This window comes from Chiloscyllium punctatum, chromosome 50 (assembly GCF_047496795.1).
Source record: "Chiloscyllium punctatum isolate Juve2018m chromosome 50, sChiPun1.3, whole genome shotgun sequence".
NCBI classification, from domain to species: Eukaryota; Metazoa; Chordata; class Chondrichthyes; order Orectolobiformes; family Hemiscylliidae; genus Chiloscyllium; species Chiloscyllium punctatum.
In genome coordinates, this window is record NC_092788.1 from 52,216,018 (window position 1) to 52,224,390 (window position 8,373).

Consider the following 8,373-nt stretch of genomic DNA (forward strand, 5'->3'; position numbering starts at 1 on the left):
GGTGAAGCAGTAAGTTTGAGCGGGTCAGGCTGATAGAGACGCAGCAAGTGTGGTGGGTTCAGGCTGATAATGTCAAAGTATGTGTGAGGGGTCAGGCTGATACTGATGAAGTAAGTGTCGGTGAGTCAGAGTGATCCTAATGCAGGAAGTGAGAGGAGACAAGGTGATAGTGACGCAGTGAGTGTGAGGGGGTCAGCGTGATGGTGACAGAGTAAGTGTGAGTGTTCAGGCTGATATTGATGCAGTATGTTCAGGGCGTCAGGCTAATACTGGCCAGTAAGTGTTAACTGACAGGGCGATAGTGATGCAGAAACTGTGACGAGTCAGACTGACAGACACGGTGAAATTGTGAGGCCTCAGGCTGAAAGTGATGCGGGAAGTGTGCGAGTGTCAGGCTGACAGTGACGCAGTAAGTGTGTTGGGAGCAGAGTGATAGGAATGCAATAAGTGTGAGCGGCTTTGGATGATAGTGACAGGTCAGTATGAGGGGGAGGATGGTAGTGATCCAGTGAGTGTGAGGTGTCAGGATGACAGTGAAGCAGACTGTGTGAATGTGTCATTGTGATAGTGACATGGCAAGTGTGATGGGGTCAGGGTGACAGTGACGCAGTTGCTTTCAGGGAGTCAGGTTGTAGTGATGCAGTAATTGTGAGAGGTCAGGGTGATAGTGACGCAGTGAGTGTGAGATGTCAGTGTGATAGTGACGCAGAACATTTGAGGGGCTAGGCTTATAGTGACGCAGTATGGGCAAGGGGTCAGGGTGACGTTGATGAAGATGCACTCACAGGGCCAGGTTGTAATAAAGCTGTAAGTGTGAGTGTCTCAGGCTGATAGTGATGAAGTAAATGCGAGGGCGCAAGGCGGTTAGGGATGTAGTAAGTATGCAGGGGTAGTGCTAGAAGTGACGCAGTAAATGTGAGTATTGAAGCTGATAGTGATACATTAAGTTCGAGGGATCAGGCTGATCTTGACGCAGTAAATGTGACGTTGTCAGGATGATAGTTAAGCTGTAAGTGTATGGCGGCACAATGATCTTGATGCAGTAAGAGTGGGGAGTCAGGGTGACAGTGACGCAGTAAGCATGAGTGGGTAAGCCTGATCGTGATGCAGTATATGTGAGGGAGTCAGCCTTGTGGTGGCGCAGTAGGTGTGAAATGGTCAGGCTGATATTGATGCAGTTAGTGTGTTGGGGTCAAAATGATAGTGACACAATAGGTGTAAGCGGCTCAGGATGATAGTGACACAGTGGATGTGAGATACCAGAGTGACAGTGATGCAGTAAGTGTAAGGGGTCAGGATGACAGTGATACTAAGTGTACGGCCCTCAGTGTGATATTGCCACAGCAAGTGTGGGGTGTTAGGGTGTAAATGACGTCGTAAGTGAGAGAGGGGCATTGCGATAGAGAAGCAGTAAGTGTGAGGGAGTCAGGCTGATAATGACACAGTCAATGTGACGGGGCAGTGTTTTAGTGACAAGATAAGTGTGAGGCGTCAGTCTGATACTGACACAATAAGTGTGATGGAGTCAGGCTGATAGTGACACAGTAAGTGTGAGGGGTCAGCCTGATAGTGACACAATAAGTGTAAGGATTCAGTGTGATAGTAACATGGGAAGTGTGAGGGCGTGACTGAAAGTGACGCAATAAGTGTGTGGCGGTGAGGCTGATGGGGACGCAATAAAAATAAGGCCGGCAAGGTGAAAATGGCAAAGACTGTGTGAGTGGGTCAGGGTGATAGCGACGCAGTAAATGTGAGGAGGTCAGGGTGCGAGTGACACAGTAAGTCTGAGGGGTCAGACTGATAATGACGCAGTAAGTATGAAGCGGTCTGGCTGAGAGTGACACAGTCAGTGTGAGGGGGAGAGTTTTAGTCATATAGTAAGTGCGAGGCATCAGTTTGAAACTGATACAAAAAGTGTGAGTGGGTCAGGATGATATTGACGCAGTACGTCTGAGGGGTCAGGCTGATAGTGACGGAATCAGTGTGATGGGGCAGAGTTTTAGTAACATGGTAAGCGTGAGGCGTCAGTCTGATACTGACACAAAAAGTGTGATGGAATCAGGCTGATAGTGACGCAGTAGGTTTTAGGACTGAGGGTGATATTAACATAGGAAGTGCGAGGGCGTCACTGATAGTGACGCAATATGTGTGTGGTTGTCAGGCTGATAGTGACGCAGTAAAAATGAGGATGTCAAGGTGAAACTGGTGCAGTAAGTGTGAGGATGGCAGATGGACAGTGATGCAGTCAGTGTGAGGGGTTCACGCTGATATTGAGACATGCAAGTGTGAGGGGCCAGGTTGATAGTGACGCTGTGTGCCAGCGGGTCTGGCTGATAACGACGCAGAAAATGTGAGTGTCTCAGTGTGTCAGTCATGCATTACGTGTGTGAGGGTCAGGGTGATAATGATAGAGAAAGTGTGAGGGGGGTCAGGTTGATAGTGCTGCTGTAATTGTGAGCTTGATCAGCGTGATAGTGAGGGGCTCAGGCTAATAGCGACACAGCAATTGTGAGGGGGTCAGGGTGGTAGTGACGCAAAACGTGTGAGCGGGTCAGGCTAATAGTGATGCATTACGTGTGATGTTTCAGGCTGATAGTGACGCAGTAAAGGTGAGAGTGTTGGTGTGCTAGTGATGCAGTAAGTGTGAGCCGCTCAGGATGATAGTGACACAGTAAGTGTAAGGAGTCAGGATAATAGTAACATAGGAAGTGTAAGGACGTGACTGATCGTGACAAAGTAAGTGTTTGGCAGTCAGGCTGATAGTGACACAGTCAAAATGAGGGTCCCGAAGTGAAAGTGGCACAGTAAATGTGAGGGCGCCAGATGGATAGTGATGCAGTAAGTTTGAGGGGTTCACGCTGAAATTAAGGTGGTAAGTGTGAGGGATCAGGTCCATAGTGATGCAGTTATTGTCGGCGGGTCAGGCTGATAGTGATGCATTCAAAGACCAAATATCCAAGGCTCACTGTAGTGGTGAATAGCGAAACTTGTCAAGGTTAAGATAAAAATTAATAGTTCTCATCCTGGTCATAAATGACAATGCTTCATTTTAAAATTGTCCACTCCTGCGTCGAGATTCACCAATGAGGGAAAAAGATTTAATTGCACCACCCTGTTTATCTCTTCAAATATTTTGCAACTCTCAATGAGATTACCTCTCTTTTGTTGAAACTGTTAAAAAAAGACCAGATTTGCCCAATTTCAATTCACAGGACTAACGTTCATCCATGATATCAAGGCTAATCACCATTCGTGGTATTCCTCATATGGCATTAGTATCTTTCCTAAATTGAGGATTATAATTCCTCATACTGTAGTCCACGTGCGGTCGAACTGAGCCACAATACATTGGAAATAATGCTTCGTTCTCGTGCCCTGAAATCCTTCTGCAGCTTTCACAACAGACTTCTACAACTGCTACTAGACTTCAATGACTTATTAAAAATTTCTCCAAGATGCAATTCTAAAAATCAGTACATCAGACTTTCTTCTTCAAATCTTCGACAAATAAACTCCACACATTTCCCTCCTGACAAGTATGATAAAGTCAAATCGTTGCTATTTATCAAATCATGAGGGACATGGATAGGTTGACTCGTGTTTTCCTGCTGGTGAGGAAGTCAAAACTTAGAAAACATCGGTTTAAAATTAGTGGGTAAGGATTTAAAAGGGTCGTCAGGGGCAACATTTTCAGTCGTGTCCAGAATGAGCTGACAGAGAAATTGTTGGAGACTGGTACAACTGTAACATTTAATGGCATCTGGATGGATATATGAGTAACAAGGTTCAGAGGGATAGAGGCCAAAAGTTGGCAAATAGGATCTACTAATTTAGGATAACTGTCCTCAATGGTCAAGTTGGAAAGAAGGGCCACTTTCCATGTTGTATTGTTCAAGGACTTGTTGACTCTAGAATAACCGCAAAAACTTTGCAAATAATTCCGTCAAGACGATTTCAAGTTGCAAATGTTGGGTCAATCTTCCTCTCTTGTGCTCACAAGTTCATTACCTGATGTCAGAACTTACGGATTAGTTGCTGGATCCATTCCTGTAAATTGGTTCTGCATTCTTTCTAATTCCGATTTTTTTTTAACGAATCTAGCTAGTGTTTATGGACATAGCATCAACATTTCTAATACCATATTTCGATGAATATTAAAACACAACTTTAGTACCAGATGATGAGCAATTGAGTCAAAATCGATCGGACACAGTGAGACAATGATCCTCTCTTCGTGTGGTGTACATCCGTGACTCTATAATTCAACGAAGAATCATTCCCACAACTTCAGCTGTGTCAGGAACTAGTTTGCAGTGAAAGCCTGTCAATCTGCTAAGGTAACGTTCGTCTGGGTCTCTGCAAAGGATTTGGCGAAATCTTTGGGTCTTGACAATTTGTTCTTCAAACAAAGTACATATTTCATGAATTAAGTTCTTTTACTATGAAAATGAGCCACTTTTCTGTAGCTGTGATGGCCGAGAGGTTAAGGCGTTGGATTTGAAATCCAATGGGGTCTCCCTGCGCAGGTTCGAATCCTGCTCACAGCGTTGAATCTTTTAAAAGTCATTAATTCCTTTGCAGAATTTGGATTTCGCGGAGCTTGAGCTTTGCATTCAATCGAAAGTAAATTTTCAACTGTGAAGAATCCGAAGTAATTTCAAGATGTCTAATTGAATAAATTATATGTCGAGACACAAAAAGTAATCAACTTCCAACACGAATCAGTTTCAAAACATTTGTCGAACTATCGTGAAATTTGGATGTTCGGGGGGGTGGAATTAAGCAAAACAAGAAGCAATGCAATACATTTTCCCGCAGGTGATGAGTTTTTTTAAGGATCAGTTGAAAGTCAAGCTGAGAAAGTTCAACCTAATTTACAACTGACTCTCTAGGCCAATAATCTATTATATCAGCAGTCAATGAATTAGAAAAAGCAACTCCATGTGTGGAAAGGAACTCGACTGATCCAGGTTCCTGGCTTGAGGTGTGATAAGGCAAGGCGATATCAGCGGAGTAGAATTTTCTGGAAATATTAGAAATGGAATGTTAACGGTCTTCTGCTGACCACATTCGTAAGAAACTGTGCATTAAGAACTGAATTTGAAATTAACGATGAAAATCAGACTTAGCCCTCTGCTTGTGGTGTAGCATTGTTGTTGTTGAGGCTAAAATTGACCAAAATAATTGATGGGGATCTTATCCACGACCTTCGTTGGAGCAGTTGGTGTGGAGAGCTCAACATGAAGAACCAAATACCAATTATTCATCTTGGCTATCTGAATTGCTTAGTTAAACATACTCTCAGTTTAATGTAAAAACCTTTGCTCTCAGAGCTAGATATTTTCATGTCAGCATGTTCCGATCTGAGAAGATACTCCATGAAGTAGATGTGACTTAAATTTTGACTCTAACGTCAGAGATGTTGACACATTTCTGCCCCAAAACAGCACTACCATTGTTATCAAATCAAACTGAACAAAGAACTAGTTCACTTAGACATTTCCTGTCTGCAGACTCTGCCAATGGACCGTTCAGGCCCGATGTAGGAATAGGGCGTGGTGACATCTGTTCACAAGTGGATCACTTCATTCTTGCTCATGATCCATAAACCGTAATTCATTTTGAACTTCTTAGCCATCAGCATGATAAGTGGTACATAATGCATAGGTTTGCTTCTCGAAAGAAAGAGCGAAATCTTATTCAATGCAGACGCAAATTCAAGTTGTCCCTGGTCGACCAGACAACAGATATCGTTAAACAAAGTGAATACAGAAAACAATCAATGTTTCCTGGGAGTCAAAAAGATGTACTGGGAGAACGGAAACATATATTTGGAACTAAAGTCAAATACCACTTTCAGACTAAATTTTCTTGAACCGTTATCTTAATTTGACCTTCATGTCCACCATTGCTGCAAAAATTATCTTAACAACTCAGAACTTTGTGTTCTTTGATATTGTCTCCTTCATGTTTCTCTCGATTTTGAAACTAAAAACGGGCAATAGTAATGCACCCTATTTCACTTGCAAAGATCAGAAGAAGATCAATTTATAAGAGAACAAAAATAAAGCTACGTCTGTCTTTCGAGAGAAAACACAGTTACCATTTCGACTCCAAGAAGTCTTCTTCAGAAGTCTGCGCAATGAACTCGAAATAGTAGACCGAAAACGAAAAAAAGAAGCCATAATGCCACGAATACACCACCCGCAAGCGCATCAAGTCCGACTCGAATATGCTGTATTACGACTCTCAACATCAGTGGAGAACGGAACAAAGCTCATTCTGCAGTTGCCAACCTGGTATGACGGAGATTGTAAAGTCAGAAATATGATTAGGTAAAAAGCGGGATGAAAGCGGGATATCAGAAGTCTGAAAATAGCAAGTGCGTGCTTTGCTTTGAAGAAGGTTGGCAGTGTTGAAAATGGAAATTAACTTCAGTGAGGGGGGCTTCATTAACACTCCGAATCGTTGCAACACACAGGGATGCAATTCTTTCTGCTGGGTTTCTGTTCTGCCATTTTATAATCACGACTGCTGTCAGGTTTGGTTTCCATTCCAGGCTTAGGTGACTGCCTGATGGAAGTTTGCACATTCGCCCAATTTCTGTGTGGTAGCTCTGGTTTGCTACCACATTCTGAACATTTGCAGGTTATTTGGATTCGCCATTGAACGCACACGGTTACAAAGACAGTGATGTGGAGAGTGTCTGGATAGGACGTACTTCAGAGGATTTTTGTGAAGGTAAATAGACAGAGTGGGGATAGTCTGCAGTTTCCTGGGTGAGCTACATGGACAGAGAGGGGTCAGGGTATTCTTCCCTGAGGGAGAGCCATTGTCAGAGTTGGATTAGTTGCTCTTACCTGTGTCAGTCACGCAGATATAGTAGGGTCAGTCTTCCCTTCCCTGGGCGAATTTCTTTCACAGAGTGGTGACAGTCTACTATTCCCTGCCTGAGTGAAACAAAAATAGCGGCGTCAGTATTTTCTTCCCTCGATAATTTATGTTGACAGTCTGGCTTCTGTCTGCTCTTCTCTGGCGAGTTACATTGGAAGAGTGGGATTAGTGTTCATTCATTGGGTGAGTGCCATAGACAGAATGGGATCAGTCTGCTCTTCCCTGAGTGAATTACATTTATAGAGTGTGGTCAGACTGCTCTTCAGTGAATTACTTATATTGACCGTGTGGGATCAGTCTGCTGAGTTACACTGAGAGTGTGGGGTCATTCTGCCCTTCCCTCGGTGAGTAACACTGACTGAGTGGCGTCAGTTTGCTCTTCCCTCAGTGAGTTACATTGACAGAATGGCATCAGTCTACTCTTTCCTGTGCGAGATACATTGTCAGAGTGGCGTCAGTCTGTTTTTCACGGAGTGAGTTATTTGGACAGTGTGGGATCAGTCTGCTCTTCCCTGAGTGATTTGCATTGACAGAGTGGCGTCAGTCTGCAATTTCGTAGGTGTGTTAAAGTGATCGCGTGAGGTCAGAGTGCTCTTCCCTGGTTGAGTCACATTGACAGATTGGGCTTCATCTGCTCTTCCCTGGGAGAGTCATATTAACAGAATGGGGTCAGTCTCCTCTTTCTGAGTGAGTGATATCACAGAGTGCACTCAGTTTGTTCTTCCCTGGGTGAGCTACGTTAAGAGAGTGGTGTCAGTCTGCTCCTCCACGGGCACATTACTTTCTCAGAATCGTGAGAGTCTGCTCTTCTCTGTCTGTGTTTAACAGCAAGTATGGTTTCATTACTGTCTTCGCTGGATGATTCACATAGACCCAATGGAATAAGTCTTCTCTTCTCTGAGTGAGTTACTTTGACAGAGTGGGGTCAGGCTCGTCTCCCTGCTTGTGTTTCATTGACAGAATCAGATCAGCCTGCTCTTTCCTGGATGAGAGACAGAGACAGGATGGGTACAGCCTGCTCTTCTCTGAGTGGTGTCAGTCTGCCATTTGCTGGGTGATTTACATATAAAGTGTTGGATCAGTCTGCTCTTCCCTGGATGACTAACATTGACAGAGTGGCGTCAGTTTACTCTTCCCTGGGTGAGTTATATTAACAGAGTGCGGTCAGGCCATAATTTCCTCGTTGAGTTACATTGATCGTGTGATGTCAGACTTCTGTCCCCTGGTTGAGTTACATTGACAGAGTGGGGTCCATCTGCTCTTCCCTGGGTGAGTTATGTTAGCAGTTTGGGGTCGGTCTGCTTTCCGCAATCCAGGAACTCCATCTCTAGCGGTTTCTTGTCAGTATCTCCATACTAAGGATTTGATGAGTTAACAAAAGTAACTAGTCCCCTACATCTTTGAGATAATTAAAGATGGGCAGTGAATCTTATCTCATTGAATGACAACTGTGTCCTAGAAATGCATTTGTAATAATTT

General features: G+C 43.8%; 1 non-coding gene across 1 annotated transcript; it reads left to right on the forward strand.

The window, feature by feature from the left end:
* The first annotated feature begins 4,465 nt into the window (after positions 1-4,465).
* Positions 4,466-4,547, forward strand: trnas-uga (transfer RNA serine (anticodon UGA)). The gene has a single exon. It is a non-coding gene; the product is annotated as a tRNA-Ser (tRNA).
* The last annotated feature ends 3,826 nt before the right edge of the window (positions 4,548-8,373 follow it).